The sequence below is a fragment of the Erinaceus europaeus genome, chromosome 21 (assembly GCF_950295315.1).
Source record: "Erinaceus europaeus chromosome 21, mEriEur2.1, whole genome shotgun sequence".
In the NCBI taxonomy this organism is placed as follows: domain Eukaryota; kingdom Metazoa; phylum Chordata; class Mammalia; order Eulipotyphla; family Erinaceidae; genus Erinaceus; species Erinaceus europaeus.
The window spans coordinates 7,745,518-7,763,365 of NC_080182.1; positions in this window are offsets into that span (position 1 = coordinate 7,745,518).

The window sequence follows — 17,848 nt, forward strand, 5'->3', positions numbered from 1 at the left end:
CTAGAGATGGTCTCTCTGTCCTGTGGGGTCATCGAGAAATCTCTCTCATTGAAAACTGGGTCAGACTAACTACTTAATTAGGATTCCAACAGGAAAGAAGTAAAAAAAAAATTCTTTCCCTAGTCCCACTGCATTATCATTTGCAAGCAAAGATAAAACTGGTCAAGGGTTTGCTCTGGTTGGGACTGTATTTAAACACAAGCTTTCAGAAGCATGCGAGGAGGCTCTGCTCCTAGCTGGGGCCAGGAGAAAAGGGAAATAAAATCAAAGGGTCTGCAGCACTGCTGTGAAATCCTTCCTTAAGTGTATTTGTAAAATACGTGCATGAGAGTTCTAAGAGATGGGAACTGTGTAAGAAAGTGGCATCTAAGAAGTCCAAATTACTACTGCTGCTGCTCTCACAAGGAAGGCATTCAGTCATCTCCAGAGGCCAAGACAAGAGGGTATGTGTTTGCAAACCAGCTCTGTCAGGAAAAGAAAGCAGTCTGGGCTGCACAGCCAATTTGACCAAACTTTTAAACTACATTTGGGTTTTATCACAAGTTCTGAAGGGACAAACTGGTAATAGAACAAAAGCTAAAGACTTATGAAAGCAATGACGCAGACAGACATGGCTACAGCAAGAGAACACAAGCATCTGCCCCGTCATCAGTCACGTAATCAAGAGCAAATACACTGAGCATCTAAGAGCAACTGGATGCGTGTTTTCATGTTCCAAGAGAGGAAGTGTTGGATCCTAGGGTGTGTTCTTTTTTGTTAATATTCTGGGAGACCCCCATATTGTTGCCCACAGGGGCAGGACCAGTTACATCCCCACCTGCAGTGCAGAAGGATCTTGTTTTCCCCAAATCCTCATGAGCACCTGCTAGTTTCCATACTTGTTGATGAGAAAAATGGTATCTCATGCCATAGTGGTCTGTATTTATCTCATCATCAACGATGGTAGGAACTTGTATGTGCCTGTTGGACATCCATTATGCATTCTTTTATGAAATGTCTGTTCTCATGTCCTCTCCATTTTTGGATGTTGTTGTTGATGATGAGTTGTGTGAGTTCTTTATGTAGCTTGGTCACTAGTCCTTTTTCTGATGCATGGCATGCAAAGATCATTCACTTAGTATAGTTTTTTTTTGTTATTTTTTTTCTTTTGTTATAGAAAACCTTTTTAGTTTCTATCTGAAGGATATAAAAATACTTACATGAAGAGATATATGCACGCATATGCTCACTGCAGTGTCATATACTAGAAACAAGAACTGGAATTGTGACGAGTGCCCAGAGGCAAAGGCATGAATAAAGAAGATGCTGTGTACTATGTGGTACATGATGAAGTGCTACTGTACATGATGAAGTGCTACTCAGCTATAAGAAAAGATGAGATATTCTCTATTGCTGCAACATGGATATTACTAGAGGGAGTCATACCAGGTAGAATAAACCAGGAGAATATGCATACCAGATGATCTCACTCATAGGTAGGATTAGAGAAACAAAACAAAAAGATTAGGTAGGGGGTCGGGTGGTAGCGCAGTGGGTTAAGTGCACATGGTGCAAAGCACAAGGACCGGCGTAAGGATCCCAGTTCGAGTCCCTGGCTCCCCACCTGCAGGGGAGTCGCTTCACAGGCGGTGAAGCAGGTCTGCAGGTGTCTGTCTTTCTCTCCCCCTCTCTGTCTTCCCTTCCTCTCTCCATTTCTCTCTGTCCTATCCAACAATGAATGACATCAAAAATAACAATAATAAACACAACAAGGCTACAACAACAAGGGCAACAAAAAGGGGTAAAAATGGCCTCCAGGAGCAGTGGATTCAAGGTGCAGGCACTGAGCCCCAGCAATAACCCTGGAGACAAAAAAAAAAAAAAAGACTAGGTAAAATATTAGTAAAGTCTCCATCTACTCTAAATCAACTGATCTAAGGGCATAAGTGGAGAGGAATAAATGGAGATTGGTGGCTCTGCACTTTAAGGTGGAGAGAAAACACTTTGCTGGTGTATGAAGCGTTCTGGCACATTCTTTGGGGAGATAAGAAGATATATCCTTAAGACACAAACATTTTGAAAAATATTTTTCCCACTAGCTTTTTAAAAATTTGTATAACTTATTATTGTTGTATGCTTTACATTGGGTTCTAGTTCTCCCCCACCGAGAGAATTAGATCAGTCCAGTTAAATTTTGCGGCCCGCTTGGCCCTGCTCCAAAGGAAACCCCCCAGAGTTCGAGAGTTTCAGAGTTACAGAGTAAGAGAGAGTTCCACAGTGGAAGAGTTTGAGAGTTCAAGAAAGTACACCCCCCAGAGGCAAGAAATGTTTTTTTTTTTAAGCTGATAAAGTTTAGCCCACAGAGGCAGATATGGCCCCCTCAGGCCTTCCCTTAACAGTACACTGGTTCTTGTTGTTTACATGTTTCTCCATGTTTGTGCCAGTTTCTTTTTTAAAAATGCCTGTATGATACATGTTTCTGTTCACCCCACACCCTTGATACTGTAGCCATTTAGTTAAAAGAAAAGGGGGAATTGTCGTATGCTTTACATTGGTTTGTTCTAGCCCTCCCCCGCCAAGAGAATTGGATCAGTCCAGTTAATTTCGTGGGCCGCTTGGCCCCGCCCCAAGGAACCCCGAGAGAGGGTTCCTGAGTTCGAGAGTGCGAGAGTTTCAGAGGGTTCCCGAGTACGAGAGTTCAAGAGTTCCAGAGTGACAGAGTTCCAGAGTTGGAGAGTTCCTGAGTTCCAGAGTAAGAGAGAGTTCCTGAGTTCCAGAGTAAGAGAGAGTGCTTGTGCCACCGCAAAGAGATAGCAGAGTTCTGTTTGGTGATTAGTTTGTCTTAGTTTATGAATCCTTGTTCCTGAATAAAGAAATACAGCTTCCCTGCCCAGCCGTTGTCTCCGCGTCTCTGTTACCTGCCCGTGAAGCTAGACCGGCCGACAAGAGCCTTCCGAAATTTTAACAATATATTATGAAAAGTAATTTAACAGAAGTTCTGAATAAGCTATTTAAAATAGTAAACTGAATAATGTATTAAATGTATCAGGTAAATTAAATAATAAATTGAATATATGATATAAATTAAATAATACAATGAAGTAAATGGAGAGTAGGTAAACAAAACCCACAAATTAAATGTGGAAAAGTCAGAAGATACCTTTTTTTGAAGAAGAGTTATAGTCTTTATTTTTAATGAGAGAGATAGAGAGAGAAAGACAGGTAGAGAGAAAAGTAAGCACTCTGCTCAGCTCTAGTTTCTAGTGGTGTTAGGGATTGAACCTAGGACCTCAGAGCCTCAGACATGAAAGTCTTTTGTATAATCATGCTGCCCTTTCTCCAGCCCCTCAAAAGGTATCTTTGGATTCAGTTTACAAGCTGTATCTACTGAGCCAGGTTTTTAGGACTACATTTATGGTACACCCTATAGTCTTCTGTGATAGATATTATGGTAAAGACCAGTCACTCCTTTGCTTCTCCTCAGGGAGTCTGAGAAAAGAAAGGATGCTTATCAACATAAGTCAGCTAAAAAAAGGGCTATGCTACTCTGCCTTGTAACTCATGGACTAGAAACAAAGTAGTTTATTTTATAGGGAGGGTATTTATTTTAATTGAACATTGAGATCTTGTTTTAAACTTAAATGTACAATTGTTCTTGAAAGCAAGCTATTCTTTATTTGTAAAACAAACAAAAAAACCTAACAGGATGCATTTTGCTGTTAAGAAGTGAGAAAAAATGATCATAATGCATAAAGAGGAAACATCTATATAAAAAGCACCCATTTACTTAAATCTCAAATCCTCCCGTCATGTGAACCCCACTCACACAGCTGTTAGGACTGCCTTCTCCCCTGCTGCTCTGGAAGGCAAGAGGTCCTTTCTAGGCCAAGACCTCTCTCTTGCACATCAAAAGCCTATAGGCAGCCAGGCTTGCCACTCCTGAGTCCAGTGCTTCCTCTCTTGTGTCGTTGCAGCACAGAGTGGCTGCTCTTTTCCCATTTCAAAAGTCAACAACTATTTTCACATCATATCTTCTTCCAGCTACTACTCCACTGCCAGCTTCATTGTATGGTAAAATACCTAGAAATAATGGTCTATACACAACATCCTCAATTCGTCCTTTCTTATTCATTGAGAAACTAATTGGATTGTCTTTCTTTTTAAAATTTTTTAATTTTATTATTATTTTTTACCAGAGCACTGCTCAGCTCTGGTTTATGGTGGTGTGGGGGATTGAACCTGGGACTTTGGGGCCTCAGGCATGAGAGTCTCTTTGCATAACCATTATGCTATCTACCCTCCGCCCCGGATTGTCTTTCTTATCCTCATTCACAGGGAGGTTTATCTTGTCCTAGTAAACACTGGATTACCCACAGAAAGATCCAATGTTCAACACATAGTCCTCAGTTGACTTGCCATTTCAGTAGTGTTCACACAGTTTAGCAGTTACTGCTTCTCTCACTGAAGTACTGCCTCTTCATGTTGATTTTTTCTTTCCATCGCACTAGCTATTCCTTCGTAAACCTTTTGGCTGGTATCCTTTCTTTCTCTCAATCTTTAGTCTCTGAGATAAAACAAGTTTCTAAAATAATATTAGCTCACTAAAGTGTGTGTGTGTGTATGTGTGTGTGTGTGTGTGTGTGTGTGTGTGTGTATGTGTGTGTGTGTGTGTGTATGGACTGAATGAAAAAAATGAAACAGGATATACCATATCATGTTCATGGAACACAAAACTTAAGAGATCAATTATCTCCAAAGGGTATTTAGGTTTGAAGTGATTCCAATTAAATTATCAGTAGGCTTTCTTGTAGCAAATGTCAATTGCCTGTAAAATCTATATTGAATTCAAAATTACCAAGAAAGGAAAAATAAAATTGATAAAGGTTCTGATTTTACAAATTGATGCCAACCTAAGCTGATTACCCTGTGTGGTTTACTCAGCAAAACTGAGTAAAGAATGTAGCAGAATCTAAGATCCACACATGAAGAATCAGTTTATCTTAGACAAAGATGTCAAGATAAGTTTATTATAAGTTCATCATTTTTCAGTAAATAGTAATTGAACAAATGGATATTCATTTGGAAGAGATTAACCTTGACCCTCACCTCATATCACAAATAGTCTAGTTTGGAAGGCAGCACAAAGCTAAAGATAAAATTTTGCAATTTTTAGAAGAAATAGACAAGACCTTGTAATAGGCAAGTATTTCTTAGGACAATATTCATTTACCAAAATGTATAATAAAGACATACAAATATTGAGCTTCATCAAAATGAAAAAGGATGGGGCATCGAAATGCATTACTAAGTAAGTTATACAGCTTGACAAGAAGACAAACAGCTCAGTAAAATTTAGCAAAATATATAAACCAACATTTTGCCAAAGATATCTGGATGAAATTTAAGCAGATTAAAAGTGTATAAGGTCATTATCCATCAGGATAACACAAAATAAAGCTACTAAGATAGCCCATTGTAAACCCATTAAAATGATTGAAATAAGCACACAGAAAATACAAGAGGTTCTTAGACTTGGCTGGTAGAGGGATCAAGTGTTAAAATGACTTTGAAAAACCAATTTAGAAGTTTTCTAAAATGTTATTATCAAGGTACCCTACACATATGTATTTTCCCAAAAGAAAGTATTCACACAGAGATTTGCACTAACAGTCCAGGGCAGATATCATGCTCTCCAACTTCAGTTTATACTACAAAGCTCTGGTATAATCAACACAGTGTGGTACTGGAATAAAAAAAATACTTGGACCAATGAAACAAAGTCAAAAACATATAAACAAACACATACATATATGTTCACCTATATATGGCAGAGGGATCAAAAATATTCAGTGGTGAAAACAAGGTCTCTTCAACAAATGGTGCTGAGAAAAGTGAACATTTACATGTATAAAAATGAGATTAGACCATCACTTAACACCACACACTAAAATTAGGTCATAATGGATCAAACTCTTAGACTAAGACCATAAAATACATGGAAGAAAACACTGATCAAGCACTGCAGGACCATAACATCAAAGATGTATTTGGAGTCTCAGTCCCATGGGCATATGAAATGAAAACAAGAGACTACATCAAACTAAAAAGCTTTTGAACATTGAAAGCAAACCACATGAGGATAAACAGGCCACTGGAAGAAAATACTTGCCTATCATATATCTGACAAGCAACTGATACCAAACATCTATAAAGAAATCATATAGCTCACCAAAAGAAAAAAAATAACCAAATAAAAATGGGTCAAACATGTCCCCAAAACTTCAACTATTCATAGCCCTTCCCCACTAGGGGAAGAATGACAAGACTGGCTAGGGCTACGGATTGACCCACCAATGTACATTCCTAGTGGAAAACAGTTACAGAAGCCAGAACTCCTTCCTTCTGCACCCCAAAAATAATTTTGGTCCATACTCTTAGAAGAGGGAAATGTTAGGGGAAGATAAAGGACACTAAACCCCAATTCCACTGTGACTCCTAAAAATCTGTCACCAGGAATCTTTGTTATTATAACATCACTGAAAGGGAAGAGAATCTGGAGAACACTGGAAAAACTCTGGAACTGTTTCACGTATCTGTGAAGAGGAAAAAGGAAAGCCACCCAGAAGTTGTAATATGTGTAGGCGTGTCTCAGAAAGGAAGTGAAGACAGGGCTGTAGAAGTGAGTAAAAATGGGACATAGATATAGCCAACCCATATATATGGGATTGGCAGAACTATGGCAGTTACCACTAAAAGGGTGTGGGGGGGGGCGGGCTAAGGAACTTTAGTAGCTGGATTGGCATGGAATTATACCACTATTATCTTAGAATTTTGTAAATCACTAATAAAAAATAAATTAAATTTAAAAGTTGGCCAAATATGGGAGTCGGGCTGTAGCGCAGCGGGTTAAGCGCAGGTGGCGCAAAGCACAAGGACCGGCCTAAGGATCCCGGTTCGAACCCCGGCTCCCCACCTGCAGGGGAGTCGCTTCACAGGCGGTGAAGCAGGTCTGCAGGTGTCTATCTTTCTCTCCTTCTCTCTGTCTTCCCCTCCTCTCTCCATTTCTCTCTGTCCTATCCAACAATGACAACAACAATAATAATAACTACAACAATAAAACAACAAGGGCAACAAAAGGGAATAAATAAATAAATAAATAAAAGTTGGCCAAATAATTGAAGTTTGCTAAAGAAGAGATACACATGCCCCATAGACAAATAAAGAAATGTCTTTATTTCATATATCATTAGAGGAATTCAGATTAAAACTGCACTAAGATTGTACCACATATATAAACAGCTTATATCAACAAAACAGGAAATGACAGGGTTGGAAGGGTTATGGAAGAAAAGGGACTCTGCTACACTGTTTGTGGGAGTGTACATTCCTAAAGCTCTTTTGTAAAATTGTATGGATAGTCCTTAAGCAAATAGAAATGGAAACACCTTATGATCCAGTAATGCCACTCTTGGGCTTTTATCCAAAGGGCACTCAACACTAATTTAAACAGACATATGCAACTCTACATTCATAGCTGCATTATTCCCAATAGCCAAAGAGTGGAAGCACCTAAATGTCCGTCAACAGATGACAGGCTAAAGAAGTTGTGGGCCATTTACTCCATAGAATACTACTCTGCAATCAAAAAGAACAATATTGTGCCTTTTAGGACAAAATGGATATAACTAAGAGGTGACTATGCTTAGAGAGATAAGTAAAGAAATGAAAGACAACTACAGGATGTTTTTTTAATTTTATCTATTTATTTATTCTATTTTGTTGCCCTTGTTTTATTGTTGTAATTATTGATGTCATTGTTGTTGGATAGGACAGAGAGAAAGAGAGAGTGGAGGGGAAGACAGGAAGCTGGAGAGGAAGACAGACAGCTGCAGACCTGCTTCACTGCCTGTGAAGCGACTCCCCTTCAGGTGGGGAGATGGGGGCTCCAAACGGGATCCTTACACAGGTCCTTGCACTTTGCACCACCTGCGCTTAACCCGCTGCGCTTCCACCCAACTCCCGAGGATGGTTTTATTCATATGTGGAATCTAGAGAGCACATGAACTTGCAATATAAGGAAAGAAAAAAAAAGAGGAAGGAAAGGGGGGGAAGAAAGACAGAGAGAGAGGGAGAAGGAGAAGGAGGAGGAGGAGAAGAAAAGAGAGAAGAAGAGGAAGAAGGAGAAAAAGAAGATGAAGAAGAAAAAGAGATGGAGAAGAAGACGAGGAAAAAGCAAATTGTTTCTAAGACTCTGTGAGTACTCTAGAGTAGCTGTCTTTGCAAGGTTAGAGGGTGGGGTGCAGACTTCGGTGACAGGCACAGTGTGGATTATACACTGGGATCTTACCATCTATAACCACTTGACTGTCCCACTTCACTTATGATTAGATAACTGCAAACTGAAACTACACTGAGATTCCATCTTACACCTGTGAGAATTTTCCTCCATCAACAAAACGGAAAATGATAGGTGTTGGCAAAGTTGTGAAGAAAAAAGACTATATTACACTGGTGGGAATAGAAACTGCTGAAGACCCTTTGTAAGAATATATGCAGAGTCCTTAAACAAATAAAAATGGAATTACCAGGAGGAGGGAGGGTAGATAGCATAATGGTTATGCAAACAGATTCTCATGCCTGAGACTCCTAAGTCCCAGGTTCAATTCCCCACACCACCATAAGCCAAAGCTAAACAGTGTTCTGGTTAAAAAAAAAAAAAAAAAAGGAATTTCCTTATGATCCATCAGTAACACTCTTAGGCATCTAAAAGACATAAAAACACTTATTCAAAGGGAAACATTGACCCATATGTTCACAAATGTATTATTCACAGTAGTGAATGAGTGAAAGCAGTCTAAACTCTCATTGACTGATGAGTGGGTGCAGAGTTATGGGAGGGGTTGGACTGTGTTGCGTCTGGTAGAGGGTACATGCTACAATGCTCAAGGATCTGAGTTCAAGCTCCATGTCCTCACCTGCAGGCAGTAAGCTTCAGAAATACTACAACAGTGCTGTAGGCATATTTCTCTCTCCCTGTCTACATCTTCCTTCTCAGTTTCTCTCTATCTCTATTCAAAAACATGCATAAAATAAAAACATATTTACAAGAAGCTATGGAATATATACTTTATGGAGTACGACTCGCAACAAAAATATGACATTGTGTTCTTTGTGACAAAAAATGAATGGGAATTAAAGCAATTATACCTAGTGAATTAAAGAGGTAAATGAAAACTCCCAGGTGGCTTCAGTCATATGTGGAATCTACAGAACTGAAACACATGAAATTGAAAAAGGGAAAGCAAAGACAAAGCAAATAGTCTCTAAGAATTTGTGAGAACTATGGTGGCTCTCATTGGAGGGTGCAGGCGGAGGTCTTTGGTGGTGGGTGCAGTGTGGAGCTATATTTTTAAATATCACAAGTAATCATGAATAAAAATTACTTGATTAGAAACTGATGAAAATATTAAAAATTATATTGTGACAATGATGTATTTAAAGAATCTTTCAACCTATACAAACAAGCTTATTTCTCTTCTATATTTTTCCTTATAAGCACACCATATAAAATTGAGTTTAATAAACTAAATGACAGGCCAGCATGATAGCTCACCTTGGAAGGTTCCTGATTTACCATGTGTGAGACCCAGATTTGAACTTGGGGCCCACTAAACTGGGGAAAGATTCAGTGCTATGGTGTATTTTCTTCTTTCCTTCTCTCTCTCTCTCTTTCTATTGAAGCAATCTGCTCAGAGCTGGGAACACTTGTAATGCCAATTTGGCATAAAAAAACAATAAATAAGGATGATAGAAGTAGTCTTTTTTCTTTTAATATATATATTTATATACATATTTTTTTTCTTTTTTCTTTTTATTTATAAAAAGGAAGCACTGGAAAAAACCACAGGCATTGGGAAAAAATAGAAGTTGATAAGTCTATCATACATTAAACCCAGATTTCATTGTTGTTATTGATTTTAGTGACCAATAAAAATCACCAATGAACAGGCAAGTGTGTCTATAATTATCTGTCTTATTATATGCAACACACACATTCTGAGCTGCATTTGTATGATGTGCACACCTGTGTGTTTTAATGACAAACTTGAATCCCTTGTAAATTTGTTTATATCCCTTAGACTTGTAGACTGGAATTATATTTGACATTTCTACTTTTGGTTTCTGGTTTGTGTTTTCCTAAATATGCCTGCATCCTGAGAGATATTTTACTCTGTCAGTTTGCTCACAGCATATTTCCTGTGATTAGTCTGACCTTTCTCTCTGGTAGGCCAGCCCAGAGCCTGTGGACGCAGTGTGCTTTCTGACAGGGGAGCTGTATAGCGTTTCTTCCTACTTAGTTCTGCTGAACTACGTCTCCCTGGGTGAAGCAGGACTCACTTGCTGTGAGGTCTCTGAGACACCAAAGCCACAGATCCCTTTTCAATTGGTTCTTGGATGGAATGGCATCTCTCAGCAGGACCCATAGGCCCCTCCACCTCACAGGTGGTAACGCAGGAGTTGTTTCCAAATTGCCTCAGCACTGAGTCCCACCAAAGGAACCAAAACTCTTTCCTCAGCACTTTAGAGAATCCCTTCATCACTCAGCTCCAGCTTCCTTTGCTCTCCTGGTTCCTGGTTCCAAAGACCATAGAAAACCCAAAGTCTCTCTTCTTTCCAAAACATCTGAACAGAATTCTGAGGCCAGGGGCTCGAACCAGGATCCTTCCGCAGGTCCTTGAGCTTTGAGCCATGTGTACTCAACCCGCTGACCTACTGCCCGGCCCTGAGGTCCAGGTTCTTGCACCTCATCATCTGAGGCCTCACCACCTTCGCCCAACCCCCCCCACACACACACACAGCTGCTGACAGACCAAATGGAAGCAATATTGGTACAATATTCATGGTGACTTCTACTCCTCAGCATAATTCAGGCATTCTCTCACTTTGTAAAGTTTGCATGAAGTCCTTTAAATTTTAGGAAATCCCTACATAAAAAACATTTGATTAATTAATTAGTTAGTTAATCCATCTGTTGGATAGAGACAGAGAAACTGATAGGGAAAGGGGAGTAGAGAGGAGGAGAGAAAGAAAAATTTCTGTAGCGCTGTTTCACCATTTATGAGGCTCTCTTCTGCAGGCAGAGACTGGGGGCTTGAACCTGGGTCCCTGCACTTGTTAAAGTGTGTGTTCCACCAGATGCACTATTGCTCAGCCCATAGAAGGGTCTGCTTTTACAACCAGCAGGACAGTAAATGCTGGTGCAACAGCTGGTCTGATAGGCAGAAGCATATCCAACTCCCTCCCGGAGGGGCCTTTCCAAATAGAGGGTTTACCCCAGTGTGCCTACCTTCACTCCCTGGGAGAATGAGCTTAGGTCTGATGCTTTATTTGGGGGTGACTGCATAGATGAGTGTGTAGGTTAGTTTAAGGATCAGGGAACACTAGGAGATGTCTCCATATAAATTAACAGGGATATATATATATATATATAATATATATATATATATATATTATTAGTTCACTTCATTTCAACATGAAGAAATTTTACAGCAACACTTTCTTTATCAATAGCACCTATAAGAGTTCTCTAGAAAATACAGCTAAGATATACTTGCAGACCCTGATGGTTAACAAGATGGATAAACTCTGTTGTCCTAATTGAACTATTATTTTTTTTTCAAAAAATGTCTTGAATGTAAAGCTGAAGCTCAAATTTCCATTCTTTTTTTTTTTTTTGAGAAAATAAATGGCAGCATTCAATGGTTTACCTTTTTTTTTGTTTTTCCTTTTTGGTCAGGGGGTAGGGGAGCTTCCAGAGCCAGGAGGGGAAGCTATTGCTCACAACACATCATATTCTCTCAGGAAAAAAAACATTGAAGAAAGGGTGACAGGAATTTTGTTAGTATTTTGAACCAATGAAAAATTATCTTCTTGTTTTACATGTGTATAATTCTACAGACATTCAAAAAGTCACTTCCCTCTGGAAAATAAAGAGTAACATTTCGCCATGAAATGTATTTCCTTTCAAAGGGAGGATTTTCAGAGAGGAATACATATATTCTCTTGCTTTCACAGGGTAAGGAAATGTATATTTCAGAGAGCTACTGCAATAATTCAGCTCAAGTCCTTGAATATATCCATATAAAAATAGAGGAATTGTTGCATAGTGACAACTTACAACAGGGAGTGGGTTAGACCTGGTGTCTGGTGACATGAATTGTGCCTTGCCTGTAGAAGGACACAGCAAAACCACCCAGTCCTCTAGAACCGCCTGCTACCAGCTGCACCAACACTGAATCCTAAGGCACACCAGTCTCTCTCCCTGGCTTTCCCTATTTCAGGAGGATTACCTGCCACCAGACCCAGATCTTTTTAAATTACAGAGCAAATTGCTTGGGCCCCACCAAAAATAAATGTATTTTATTAATACAATTCTCCCTTCTTTCTCTCTCTCTCTCTCCCTCCCTCCCCCCCTCTTTCTCTCTAACTCTAGAGATTGAGAGGATCTTCCATGCATGGTAATTATGAGTGCATCCTGTTTCTGACACTCAAGCAAGAGGCTATAGCATACAAACTCTAGAGCTTGGCTGATCACTCGGAGTTTAGCTCCTGTTCTCTTTATGTCTTCTTTTTGTATGAAAGGTACAAATCCTGCATTAAGTTGTAAAGATGTTTAGACACAGAGAGGAGTTTGCATTCAGTAGAGTCTATTTTTTTGTCCCACAGGCACCATTACTGGAAATGTTACACAGGTCTTGTCTTTCACAGATAATGTGCTTGGTGTTGCTTCATAAGCATGTGGTGGACTGTAATATTATTATTCTTAGTCCTTGTCACTCTTGCCTTTGTTTCACTGGAGGGTGAGGGTGGTCCCTAGATTTTGGACCCGACATGTGGCTTGTTTTGTCTAATGGCATAGTCTAAGCTTCAAAGCTTCTATCACTCATTGTCCTGTTCTTCTGGGTTTTTCATAGGCAAACCTGTTTTGGCTAGCCTTGGAGTAGAGTCACTTCTGCAGATCCACAGGCCAAGGTACAGCAGCCTAGAAAAACTGAACTACTTTTTCAGACACAAGAATTAAAATCAAGTATTAGCCTTTGCAACTACTAAGTCTGGGGGTGGTTTATCATGCCACAAGGCCTGGAAAATACAGATGTTTTCTCTTACTGAAGTCACCTCCCCACAGTTAAGCACGTGGCACAAAGTGCAAGGACCGGCATAAGGATCCTGGTTCAAGTCCCTGGTTCCCTACCTTCAGGGGAGTTGCTTCACAGGTGGTGAAGCAGGTCTGTAGGTGTCTTTCTCTCCCCCTCTCTGTCTTCCCCTCCCCTCTCCATTTCTCTCTTTCCTATCCAACAATGATGACATCAATAACAACAACTACAACAATGAAACAACAAGGGCAACAAAGGGGAATAAATAAATAAATAAATATTTTTAAAAATTCTTTTTAAAAAACAAGATGAACTAAGGGGAAAATGTTAGTGGTCAGGTTGGCATAGCAGGGATCATTCAACTCCATCCTGTACCAATGGGGAGTCATCTATTTGCTGTGGGTCCAAGACTGTTGTAGACTTTAATTCTCCTACACATTTACCACATCTGTGGTGTACACACACACACACACACACACACACACACACACACACACACACACACACACACTCCTCAACACCACAGTCTCAGAGGACCCCAGCTGGAAGTTAGAGTGTGTGAGAGAATAGACTTTAGGAAGCATCTGTTTTAGGGCAGAAGAATCTTTGGGCTGAATATTTCATCAGTTCAAGAAGGTCGGAAATGGTCTTGGAAAATGTATTAACTATAGTATCTATTTTGTTCTATTCCAAATCTATTCCAAAATTTTATGAAGTCTAATCAATGACATAGTCGGTTTAGGTATTGAATGAAATAGTTGTCTTGTAAACATTTAAAGACAAGAGGCTCTGGAAAAATCCATATCCCTCTTAAAACTAGTCTTGGAGATGGGAGTGTGTCTGTCATCTCCTTCCTTCTCTGGCCAGTCTAGATGTCACACCCCTTTACCCAGACACTTGGCTACTAAGGTTGTCTGTTAGCTGACCCAGGTTTTCTTCCCTAGGGAAACCAAAACCTGGACTCCCTACCTTGTCGACATTCACTGATACATGTGCCTTATCACAACTACTACTTCATAGTGACACCTGTGAGATAGTATCATGAATGAGTCTGGCATGAGAGTTGCGCTTCCTGAAGACCCCTTCCTGGAGAATAAAATGTCACTCATGATGGAACTGAGGGCTGAACTGTCTCAGTAATATGATGACTGTGGCCTCCATGGAAGGGTCTACTAAAATGAAATAGTTAAAGATATGAAACTTGAGTCAGTATATTTATTTTGTGGGAACAGTGTGCAGGCACCTGTCTGGAAGACATGGAATCGTAGGCATGCGACAATGACTGCATTATATATTTTTATTTTTCCATAAAACAACTTAAAAAGAAATAACTATTTTGTGTTCCTTAGTCTTCATTTATAATTCAAATCTTCTAAGTCAGTGGGTCTCAAGTTGCAAGGGAAGAGGCAGAAATTCTGTAAATGGACTGTGGACATGATGGTAAGAATAATGAAGTGAATCACTTAGCCCTCATTACCTGGACTTAAGTGTCTCTTTTTGTGGACACTACAGCATATCACATGAGGTTCTGAGTGTAGAGAAGTCTGGGTAGGCTCTACTCTACAAAGAATGTTGCTGCAATTGTCACATGAGCTGAGTCTTGAGTGGCTCATTCCATCATACTTGACCAACTGCTTCTGAATGATGAGGGATCATGGGGAAGAATGCTGACAATTTCATTGCCATCCATCCTTTGTCACTCATCTTTTGGCATACAAAGAGATGGGCTTAAGCAATGATCTATAGGATACCATAATGATAGATTAGGCATTCTGTATGTCCACAGATGGTGACGCTGGCTGAGGAACTGCAGCTGGGAAGGAAAATCTATATCCTGAGTAGCTTTCAATTCTGATAAGAATAAATCACGTTCCTTCAGGGTGAATAAAGTCCATTTGAATCAACTTGCCATCAGATAGGTGTCTGGGTTTCTTGAAAAATGGGGCCATATTGGGGAGACCAGCATGAATGATCTCTGCTGAGTCAGACTAGCTCTCAACAGTGGCATCAATATGTTGAGAAAGTCACAACATGTTGAGAAAGTCCTTGCTGTTGAGTTCATGCATGATCTCCTTTCCACATGGTCAGGGTCACTGCGATCATAAGGCTCACCACATCAGCTCTTGTGTGGTCAAAGAGAAATAATGACTGACGTTGGAGAAAACACTATCTTCTTCACCTGGGTGCCCAGTGTTTCTCATAGGCATCTGTCCTCTTAGGAATCAATCTCTCTCTCTCTCTCTCTCTCTCTCTCTCTCTCTCTCTCTCCTTCCCTCCTTCCCTCCCTCCCCTTTCTCTCTGGACAAACTGATTCCCCTGAGTCTGATATCTAGACTCTTTGTGATTTGTACCTGATGTTCTATTCTCATTCTTTGCAGACTATTATTTAGATAAGTCATTCACTAATGTCAGAAGTTCATGTACTCATTACTTAGGTTCCCATCTCCCTTCTTATACAAAGAACAATGATTATATAAACTCACCATTGCTTCCCCAGAGATACTCCCATTCACCACTCCATTTAAAACCACCCTTGAAATTGGACATAAGACTGTGGTGTAGTCTGAGCTCTCACGAATATTTCACATTCTCAGAATGGTTGTGTAAGCTTGTGAAATATTTTCCTTTTTCCTTCAGCTGGTTTGTTTTCCAGGGACAATAAAACATTAGCACAAAATTCCAGAAGCACCAAGTGGTCTGACTCTTCATAAGAGGAGAAGGTGAAATACGTAATCCCCAAAGAGATATCTTTAGAAGTTGCCAGTATATTGAAGCCTAAAGATGTCAGCATAGCTGTTGTAGAGCTGTGGGCTTAGTCCCCACCATAAGGTGGTATAAACTACTACTCCTTTTCATTGATTGTATCAATCATGATAATCAAACTATAGTGCACTATTGTTATACCCTACATGGTTCCAAGAAAATAAAAGTAGACTAAGGCTATAACATGAGACATCATGGAAGGTTCACATAGCCTATGATGACACAGTGTGTCTCCATAACTATCCTTCAAATGAAAAGAGACCAACAGTAGTCTAAGTGTCAGAAGCTGTGTTGAAGTTTTTCAGAAAAGATAACACACTTAAATTATTTTAAAGGCTAAATTTTTGGTGAGTACTTGCAATTCTATACACGAGTCCACAGACTCTCTAGTCCATGTGTGATTTTCTTGTAGAGAAAGTCATACAGGGGTCGTGAAGACAATAACAGAATGACCACTGCTATATTCGTTAAGTCCTGGAACGCAGTGTTAATTTTGACAATCCCTTTTGAAGTGCTGTGCAGATTCCTGTTTCTTATTTTTGTTAGGGTTTAGGATATTCAGGGATCTTCTAGTTGGGGTATTCCACCATAATAATTCTTCAGATAAAGAATAGGAAAGAAATTAGAGTATCTTCTGACCATGTCTCTAATTTCACAGTTGGAGATGGGGAAATAGCCATATAACTATTCCATATATACACTGGTCACACAGGCTTAGGTCAACCTTTTTGTACTTTGATGGCTGGTCTAATGTGGCTTCAAGCTGAAGAGAGATGAAACTGTACACCTCACGCAGTCTTGTGGGGGCCAGGTGGTAGTGTACATGATTGAGTACATATGTTACCATTATGCAAGGATTCAGATTCAAGTCCCTGGTCCCCACCTGTAGGGGAGAAGCTTCATGAACAGCTAAGCAGTGTTGTAGGTGTCTATCTCTCTCATTCTCTATCCCCCCTTTCCATTACAATTTTTCTCTGGCCCATCAAATAAGTTAACGAGTAAAAGTAATAAAAGTCCTGTGAGCCAATATTACCTCATTAAATGAAACTGACATCTGGAAGCTTGAATCCAAACTTAGAATGTGTTTTCTCCACTACTCTCGTCTCTAACATCAATCTTTACCTCCCTATAATTTTTAAACTACAGAAAGAGTACAGCAAGTCACTGCCACTCATCCTTATAGTTCACAAATTTTGACTGTCACTCCAGTGTGCTGCCAATCTTAATAATTGCATCTAACTTGCCTTTATAAGTAAACTGCTGCCAGAAATTGCTGCCATTCTGGAATACCATCACTTCTGTTGATACTGAGAAGTCTTCTTTCATCATAGGGAATACTGTCAAATCTGGTCTACAGAGCACATCCACGTAGATTGCCCTTTCATCTGACTTTCCTTGGCTATCTTTTGTGAGTGGATTCTCATCTTGGTCCTCTCAAGAATATGGTAAGGGAGGGCAGTCTGTCTTGCACTGCGTAATACATTTTCATTTTATCACTTTGCTGAGTACAATCATGAGGTACTTTTATCTGCTAACCTCATTTCCTATACCTATCAGCGCGGCTGATTTTCTTGGAGCTATATAAAGAGTATTAGAGAATTTCAAATGTCCTCCTCACAATTTTGATTAGCAATCCCCCTTGATAGTTCATTTTCCCTTTGTACTTTGTATGTCCAGCATCTTATCCTTGACTTCCTCTAGAACAAAACCAATGACAATGACTTAAACCAGAAATATGAACTCGAGGAGTAGGGGTAGGGGATGAAGAGTAGAAACAAGGGGTCATTGAGTTGTCTGAGAGGGATTGGTTCTGGACCTACTGCACCCTGAGGTTGAAATAATGTCTCATAAGCATTTACCCATCAGTTCCTTCTCAAAACCTATCTCATGAGGACCTGTACTCCTCCGCACTTCTGAACTGTGTATATGTGAATGTGGGACAGGTGTTCATG